General features: G+C 39.9%; 1 protein-coding gene across 1 annotated transcript in view; it reads left to right on the top strand.

Moving 5' to 3' along the window:
• The first annotated feature begins 8052 nt into the window (after window positions 1-8052).
• Window positions 8053-8966, top strand: part of LOC132512753 (zinc finger protein 239-like) — a 29442-nt gene continuing 28528 nt past the window's right edge. The window contains exon 1 of the mRNA XM_060136620.1: window positions 8053-8261. The gene's annotated coding sequence lies outside the window, so the exon portion shown is untranslated. The remainder of the gene's footprint in view (window positions 8262-8966) is intronic.

Here is an 8966-nt window from a genome sequence, read left to right as displayed (position 1 = left end):
TTTGAGCTATGTTATGTTTAAGACAATTCAGTATATAAAAATTTAAATTTGGCACTGATGGGCTTTTGAGCTAATGGGCCTAGTCTCTTGTGAAGACGTAAACAAGAGGCCCAATATACAAGGACCACCTTTGACTCATTTATAAAACACTACTTGATAATCTCAGCATATTTTTTTCTTCATATTCACTGGTTATTTATTCTGCCTGCTCAAGTCTGATGTTGCAGCCCTCTATTAGTATTTTATATAATATAAAACATAGAGGTAAAAACCCATAGCAATTCTCCACTCCAGAATTCCTAGTTGACTCCATTTTATAATTTCTGTCTCTTTACCGAAACTCTTGATTCGGTGAAGCGTCATTTGCCTGCTTTCCTTTCGTTCTTTGAGCATCATTGAGACAGTTGTGTAAAGCCTTTGTCTCGTCTCTCGTCAAGTCCAATGTCTGTACTCCCTCAGGTACAGTATCTGTTAATTTTTCTTCTCCCTGAGGATGGGTTGTACTTTCTTGTTTCTTTGCATGACAATTTTTGTCGAATACTAGATATTTTGAACATTATAATGTACCTAGAAATCAGATTCTCCTGCCTTCCTGGGATTTGTTGACACTTTATGTGGTCTGGGCTTAGTTGTTTATTTACTGATTTTCTGAACTCTTCCTGTAAAAGGTTTTGTCATGAATGCCACTGAGGTCTCTGTTCTATTAGCTTAATGGTCACCTTGTGATTTGAGAGGTATCTCCTTAAACACTGGAGCCAGAAAAACCAAAACCAAAACGAAACATAAAAAACCCACACACACGGAATACTCTGCCAGTCTTAGCAAACCTTCTCTGTGTTGGTGCTTTTCTGAAAGCTTCGCAAGGCACTTTACAGCTGTCTCACCCTTCAGTAAGCTGCTTGCGCCACTTACTCTCTTACCATCGTGCACCACTGCCATATTTGACGCGACTTGTGAGCACTGATACGTTATTAACTAACGCCCACGTTATTCAGATTCCCCTAGGTTCACCCTTACTGTTTCAGAACCCCATCCAGTACACACACCACATCACGTTTATTCAGAATGGTTCCTTAAGCTTCTCTCGGCTGTGACGTTTGCTCAGACTTTTTTATTTGTGATGACTTTTGACAGTCTTCAGAAGAACCAGCCAGGCTGATCTGACATGAAAATGTTTGAAACACAGGCCTGCTCGATTTACTGGACTGCACTTTATGCGCTTCACAGATGCTGAGTTTGTCACAAATTGAAGGTTTGTGGCAACGCTGTGCATTGATCAAGTCTATTGGCGCCATTTTTTCAAGCGTCTTCTCACTTAATGTCTCTGGGTCACATTTTGGCAATTCTTGCAATGTTTCAAACTTTTTCATTATTATTATATTGGTGTGGTGCTCTGTGATCAGTGACCTTGATGTTACTGCAGGACTCACTGAAGTCTCAGATGATGTTTGGCATTCTTTAGCAGTAAAGCATTTTTAACTAAGGTCTGTACACTTTTTAGACGGACATAATGCTATTGCACACTTAAGAGGCTGCAGCATAGTGTAAACGTCACTTTTGTATGCACTGGGAAACCAAAACTTTCATGTGACTTGCTTTATTGCAATGTTCACTTTTTGCTCTTGTCTGGAGCTGATCGCACAGTGTCTCCAAGGCAAGCCTGTATCATCGTCTTAAAACATTTTTGAGAGGCAGTAGTTCATGTAACAGCAGTAAAACAAATGTCTATCACGATGAACTTGTATGCATCTTATTTCTAGGTTTCGGTTCATGTTATTGGGGAGGGCTCTCACTGCTGTTTTCCATACAGGACATGAAAACCACTCTCTCTGTCACCTACCTCTGTGTCCTCAGATGGTGCATGGGAACCAGGTTTTTCTACCCCATCACCTCACACTACAGTTATACACGGACAATACCTCCCAGATAAGAAAGCAGGTCCTCAAATCCTTTGAGAATTTCCTCCATAAGACATGCATTAAGACCTGGAGATTACTAAGTTTAAATACATAAGATATTGAATGACATGCAGAACTATCTCTACAGCTGGTTCTAGTGTTGCCAAATCATTCGCGTACACTGCTCTGTGACCCTCCTCTCCACAGTGCCCAGAGCCCAGCCACGGTCCTCTGAGTAAATCAGCCGTAACTGCAGCAAGGAGAACAATCAGCTGGTTTCTAGTCTTCTCCATATGGGAAGGCAACCTCTGGGTGATAACCGCGCTGTATTTAGAAGATTAATATCCCCACTACATTTAATATTCAAAGGTATCCCTCACTCAGTTTATTAGTTCCTGAAGACAAACTATACAGCTGCCCTTTGGGGAAAACTAGCCCCGAGAAAGGTTATCCAAACGGTGATTCACGATCACATGCATGTGGAAGCGTTCTGAAAAGCATCTTTGAATTGAATGAGAAGAGCTATAGCTAAATTCAAGTTCCACTGCATTTAATAAAGAGACTATTCTTAGGGGTTTTCACATTTTAAAAGTTTTAATTAAAATGTTAGAAATCAAATATGACTGAGGTGAAAACAAAGTTACATTTCTTCCTGCAGCGCCCAGGCAGTGAGAGCCCTCTATTTAGAATAGCAGGATTTAGAATAGCCCTCTATTTAGAATAGCAGGATTTAGAATAGCCCTCTATTTAGAATAGCAGGATTTAGAATAGCCCTCTATTTAGAATAGCAGGATTTAGAATAGCCCTCTATTTAGAATAGCAGGATTTAGAATAGCCCTCTATTTAGAATAGTAGGATTTAGAATAGCCCTCTATTTAGAATAGCAGGATTTAGAATAGCCCTCTATTTAGAATAGCAGGATTTAGAATAGCCCTCTATTTAGAATAGCAGGATTTAGAATAGCCCTCTATTTAGAATAGCAGGATTTAGAATAGCCCTCTATTTAGAATAGCAGGATTTAGAATAGCCCTCTATTTAGAATAGCAGGATTTAGAATAGCCCTCTATTTAGAATAGCAGGATTTAGAATAGCCCTCTATTTAGAATAGCAGGATTCTATGATAGGTGGACTGCAGTCACACCTGGAATTCCAAAGAAAAACCAATGAGATTTTGAGTAGAAGGGTGAATTAAAATAATAATCATTGCAGTATTGATGATACAGTAATTAGGGAAAATATTCAGTCATAGCGGAATATTTTAATGGTAAACATATAAATTTCAATTTCATTAACATTATTTATATAACCTGTGCTTATCTATTAATACTGAATTATGCAGTAATTAAAAGTAATGATAATTTAATATCAAATTATGAATACTGTTAATATATTCTAGTTTACGTTACTAATATTATGTTAGAATTTGAAAGATATGTGATGTTAATAAAATTTTTCAAGACAGTTTTTTAGAGGAGTTTTAGGTTTACAACAAAATTGAGAAGGTACAGAGATCTCCCATTTCCCTCTGTCCCCACCCACGCATGGCCTCCTGCATTATCGACACTACCACCAGATGGTACATTTTTCACTAAGGATGAACCTACACTGATGCATCATAATCACCCACTGTGCATAGTTCACAGTTCACTCTGGGCGTTGTACATTCTGTGGGTTTGGACAAATGTATAATGACATTTATCATCATTATAATGTCATACAGAGTATTTTCACTGCCCTAAAAATCCTCTGTGCTGATTAACTTTTTAAAAAGTGTATATTTGCAAAAGAATGGGTTATCTGAAATTATACTTTAATGTCTTTTAATTTTCCACATAATGAAATTATTATTACCCCCTTATATTTATGAAGGATTCCCAGTATTGGTTAATGTTCTCATCTGAAATGTTAAGTGATTCACACTCTGGCATACTTTAAATATATCATTTCCTGGTAAAGAGCACTTTATTTGAACGTTCACATTACTATTAACTAGACTACCTTAATCTACAATATTTGACATGTGCTATAAAAAATATTTGTTAATACTATTGATTTTAAATTACATAACGGTTATATTTCAATGTACATTTTTCATAATTTTTAAATTTCAGTTATTTTGGAAGAGCTTCTTCCGTACATCGACAGTGCTGTAGTGTGTGAATGAGCCTAGCATGAAATGTTGCTAGATGACAGACCCTAAGATAGAATGTAAAATAGACATTATTTTAGTCTTTATATGCCTGGAACATATTATCACATGAATCAGCAATGTACATCATACATAACTAAAAAGGCACTTTAATTTTTCCACTCTGCGGATTCTCTAAAAAACAAGCTGTGGTAGATTTCTAAAATCAACTTCTGGGTATTCCCTGGTGGTCCAGTGGCTTTCACTGCCTTGGCCGGGGTTCAATCCCTGGTCGGGGAACTAAGGTCCCGCAAGCCACGCAGCATGGAGAAAATAAATAAATCAATTAACTTTTAATATATATTCTAAATATGATAATCCAGATTTAATAGTGACAATAATAAAACAGCACCAAATTCCTGTACTATGTTAGAGGGATCATTCAGAAGCACTTAGTAATTACTCATATGGTTCCTTGTTATTCTTCTCCTTAATCAAATTAAAACGCTAGAGAAGTTTGGGCAATAGAAAGTTCGCCTTCCTGGAGGAGAAAATGACCATTGGTCCCCCAAGAGCAGGAGTAAAAGTAGTTCCTGAGATAAACTGTAAACGCTTGAGGCCATTTTCCTCTAGGAGACTCAGCCCACTGGGCCCAGGTGACAGTGACACAGCGCCTAGAGCGTGTGGCATGAACATGCCCACTGGTGCACTCCTGTTGGATCCAATGTGCAGTGTCATTTCACTGTTACATCACATACAGTTTACACATTAATTTTCGGGGTAAAAGCCAAAGGGTTTTTCTGTTTGTTTTCTTTTAGTTCAACTAGCTTTTCACTGTCATGAATGCTCCATACGAAATGATTCTTGTGGTAGACATTTCTATCTTGTATCAGTTCACCTACTATTTGGAATGTTCTCAAATGAGGCATAGGGAAGCCACTGTGGCACGTGAATTAGGTCACTGATCAGCCTTTGTACATCTCTCCGCTCCGAGCTGGCATCTGGAGTGAGAGAGGCTCAGCCCCGGATCCTATGGGGCTGGCATTGAAGCAGCTTCCAGGACTGAGCTGAGTGCAATGGGTATGGGAGTGGGTGGAGCAGAGCTGGGGGCATGGGTAGGGAGAAAACCGACATCTGTTCCCGATGCAAGGGAAGGCGGGGGACCAACATCCGGAGAGACTGGGGAGGCACCGGCCCTAAGGGGAATGAGCCAGGGTTCACTGGCTGCCTGGACCCTGCCTCACCCCTTTGCTGAGGGTCGTTCTCACCACCAGCCCAGTTCCCTTCCTCCTCCAGTCAGGCTCACTGTGGCTCCAATATTTTCCATCAGGTTTTTACTCCACTTCTGTTCTTTCCTGGGCCTAGAGTCCAGAGCAGATGCCCTGAATGCTCCAGCTCCCCTTCTGCCCTCATCTTTGAATTGTACGAGAGGAAAGCAGACCTTGTCAGCCGCAAGCTGGTCTGCTACCCTCAGCTGGGTCACGGTTGTCCGGTGAACATAACAATTCCACAGAACATCAGCGTCACTCAAGGCCATTATACGGCAATGATGAATCAAGACGAAAACAATTCCACCCTGGACACAGACAAAATATGGACGTCGTCCAAGCCAAAAAACAACCACCATCCCCGTCTCAGCATATACAAGTGACTGCTGCTTCTTTACAAATTATAGCTGTAGTGTTGCTTTCTTCAGACCTCCACAGAGAGATTTCATAAGACATCAGTCATAGAATTACCCCTCATGTGGGCTGTCTTTCAACTTTTATTTTCATTTTGATGAAGTCCAATTTATCAATTTTTCTTTGGTTGCATGTGCTTTTTTTTTTTTTTTTTTTTTCTTCCCGCTTGCGTCTCCCTCCCACCCTCCCTATCCCACCCCTCCAGGCGGTCACAAAGCACCGAGCTGATCTCCCTGTGCTATGCGGCTGCTTCCCACTAGCTATTTACCTTACGTTTGGTAGTGTATATATGTCCATGCCTCTTTATCGCTTTGTCACCGTTTACCCTTCCCCCTCCCCATAACCTCAAGTCCATTCTCTAGTAAGTCTGTGTCTTTATTCCTGTTTCACCCCTAGGTTTTTCATGACATTTTTTTTTCTTAAATTCCATATATATGTGTTAGCATACGGTATTTGTCTCTTTCTTTCTGACTTACTTCACTCTGTATGACAGACTCTAGGTCTATCCACCTCATTACAAATAGCTCAATTTCGTCTCTTTTTATGGCTGAGTAATATTCCATTGTATATATGTGCCACATCTTCTTTATCCATTCATCCGATGATGGACACTTAGGTTGTTTCCATCTCCGGGCTATTGTAAATAGAGCTGCAATGAACATTTTGGTACATGACTCTTTTTGAATTATGGTTTTCTCAGGGTATATGCCCAGTAGTGGGATTGCTGGGTCATATGGTAGTTCTATTTGTAGCTTTTTAAGGAACCTCCATACTGTTCTCCACAGTGGCTGTATCAATTTACATTCCCACCAACAGTGTAAGAGGGTTCCCTTTTCTCCACACCCTCTCCAGCATTTATTGTTTCTAGATTTTTTGATGATGGCCATTCTGACTGGTGTGAGATGATATCTCATTGTAGTTTTGATTTGCATTTCTCTCATGATTAGTGATGTTGAGCATTCTTTCATGTGTTTGTTGGCACTCTGTATATCTTCTTTGGAGAAATGTCTATTTAGGTCTTCTGCCCATTTTTGGATTGGGTTGTTTGTTTTTTTTGATATTGAGCTGCATGAGCTGGGTTGCATGTGCTTTTGACATCATTATCTAAGAAATCATTGCCTAATCCAAGGGCACAAATATTTGCGTCTTTGTTTTCTCCTGAGAGTTTTGTGATATTAGCTCTTATATTTAGGCATTTTATCCATTTTAGGTTTTTAAAAATATGTTAGATATGGGTACAATTTCTTCCTTTGCATGTAGATGCCCACATAAAAAAGACTCACATCTCGCACTGAACGTTCTTGGTACCCTTGTCAAAAAAAAATTGACCATAAGTGTGAGGATTTATTTCTGAACTCTCAATTCTATTCCATCGATCTATGAATCTGTTCTTTTGCCAATATCACAGAGTCTTAATTAATGTACCGCCGTGGTAAGATCTGAAACGGAGAAGTATGAGGACTCAACTTATTTTTCCTTTCAAGGTTGTTTTGTCCATTCTGTGTCCTTGAATTTCCATGTGAATTTTATGGTCAGCTTGCTGATCTCAAAAATGCCAACTGGGGATTTTGATAAAGATTACATTTCATCTGTAGATCAGTTTGGGAGTATTGTCATCTAATATATAGTCACCCAATCCATAATCACTTTCATTTAGGGCATTTAGGTATTTCCTTTTTTCGTATATCTTTAATTTCTTTCAAAACATTCTGTGGTTTTCAGTGTACAAATCTATTATGATAAATATATTCTTAAGTATTTTATTACTTTTGGTGCTAATGTAAATGCTATTTGTTAATTTTCCACTCTCCAGGATCCAGTCCTGGATCACACACTGCTTTCTGCTTCTGCCAGCCCCTAAGTTCACTGAACGCTCCCTTCACTCTATCCCTGCTCCAGTGACGCCTTGTGCCTCAGATGCCAGCCGCGCACCTTAGGAACCGCTGCCCCCTCACCCACCTGTGCTTTCTCCTGATCACTTTTGTTTTTCTCCTACCCCACCTTGGCCCTGGTCTCCCATCCCCTCTCTCTTCTCCTCTGACCTGTTCAAGATAGGAATGATTGTGGCAGGACAGGTAGGAAAATGCAAAAAGGTTTGACATTTCCAAAAGAGAAGTATTACTTTAACATCAAGCTTTAGTCACAAACTATATGTTTATTCTTCCATGTTTGTATTAACTTTTACCATATACATTTTTAAACACTGATATGACAGATTACATTATTTTGTATTATATTTTTCAGTTTAGATTATGACTGAACCAAGTCTCTGTAATTATGTTGAAAGCTGCATAAAAATATAAACTGAGCAACATAACAGATTTTTTTTTTTTTTTTGCAGTACGCGGGCCTCTCACTGTTGCGGCCCCTCCCGCTGCAGAGCACAGGCTCCGGACGCGCAGGCTCAGCGGCCATGGCTCACGGGCCCAGCTGCTCCGCGGCATGTGGGATCCTCCCGGACCGGGGCACGAACCCGCGTCCCCTGCATCGGCAGGCGGACTCTCAACCACTGCGCCACCAGGGAAGCCGCGTGACTTCTACTTTGACCATGATGTGAGTGTCTCCTGCTGAAATCTTCCCCATGTTGTTTACATATGCGTTGCGTGTTATCTTCCACAACACAAAGAGATTTCCTGTTTCGTAACATTTCAACTGCTGGGCTATCAAACTTGTTAAAGATTTCACTAGTTTCAAAGACTTCAAGTATGAGCCATGTTTAGGCAATTGTTCTTTTATAAGAACTCAGGTTGCGGTTTTGAGCACCCATTAATTTTTCCCTAAATTGAAACGACCCACAACCTTCTGCTGGGGCAGCATTTACATCCAACTCAAATAACCATCGTGTCCTGCATTCTAAAGCCTTTCAGTCCCCATGTCTTTAATATGGAGGAAAGGGTTTACCCTCTTGAAACTCACCACTGACATGCAATTAGATGGGTCCTTTCTGCAGATATCTTGTACGAATATTATTTCTTCTCCCATAAGGCCACTTTTCCTGTCTAAAGTACTGTTAAAAAATGCTAGTGTGGCATTGCAGAAAGAAACCTGCTGAAAGCATGCAAGGCCTGTGTGAGTATGTTTCAAATACTGACCCTGACACAGAGCAGGAATGTGAAAAGGAAGTAAAGTGAGTTGAAACACATTTCAGAAAACTGAAAATTAGGAAGTATTTTCAGGATTGAAATAAGAGAAAAAATAAAATCAAGATTGGTAAAGAGGAGGAAAATTGTCAAAGGGAAGGGAACAGGACAAAGGACA

The sequence above is a fragment of the Lagenorhynchus albirostris genome, chromosome 21 (assembly GCF_949774975.1).
Source record: "Lagenorhynchus albirostris chromosome 21, mLagAlb1.1, whole genome shotgun sequence".
In the NCBI taxonomy this organism is placed as follows: Eukaryota; Metazoa; Chordata; class Mammalia; order Artiodactyla; family Delphinidae; genus Lagenorhynchus; species Lagenorhynchus albirostris.
Note: the sequence above shows the minus strand (reverse complement) of the source record. Positions and strands in the feature narration are given on the sequence as shown.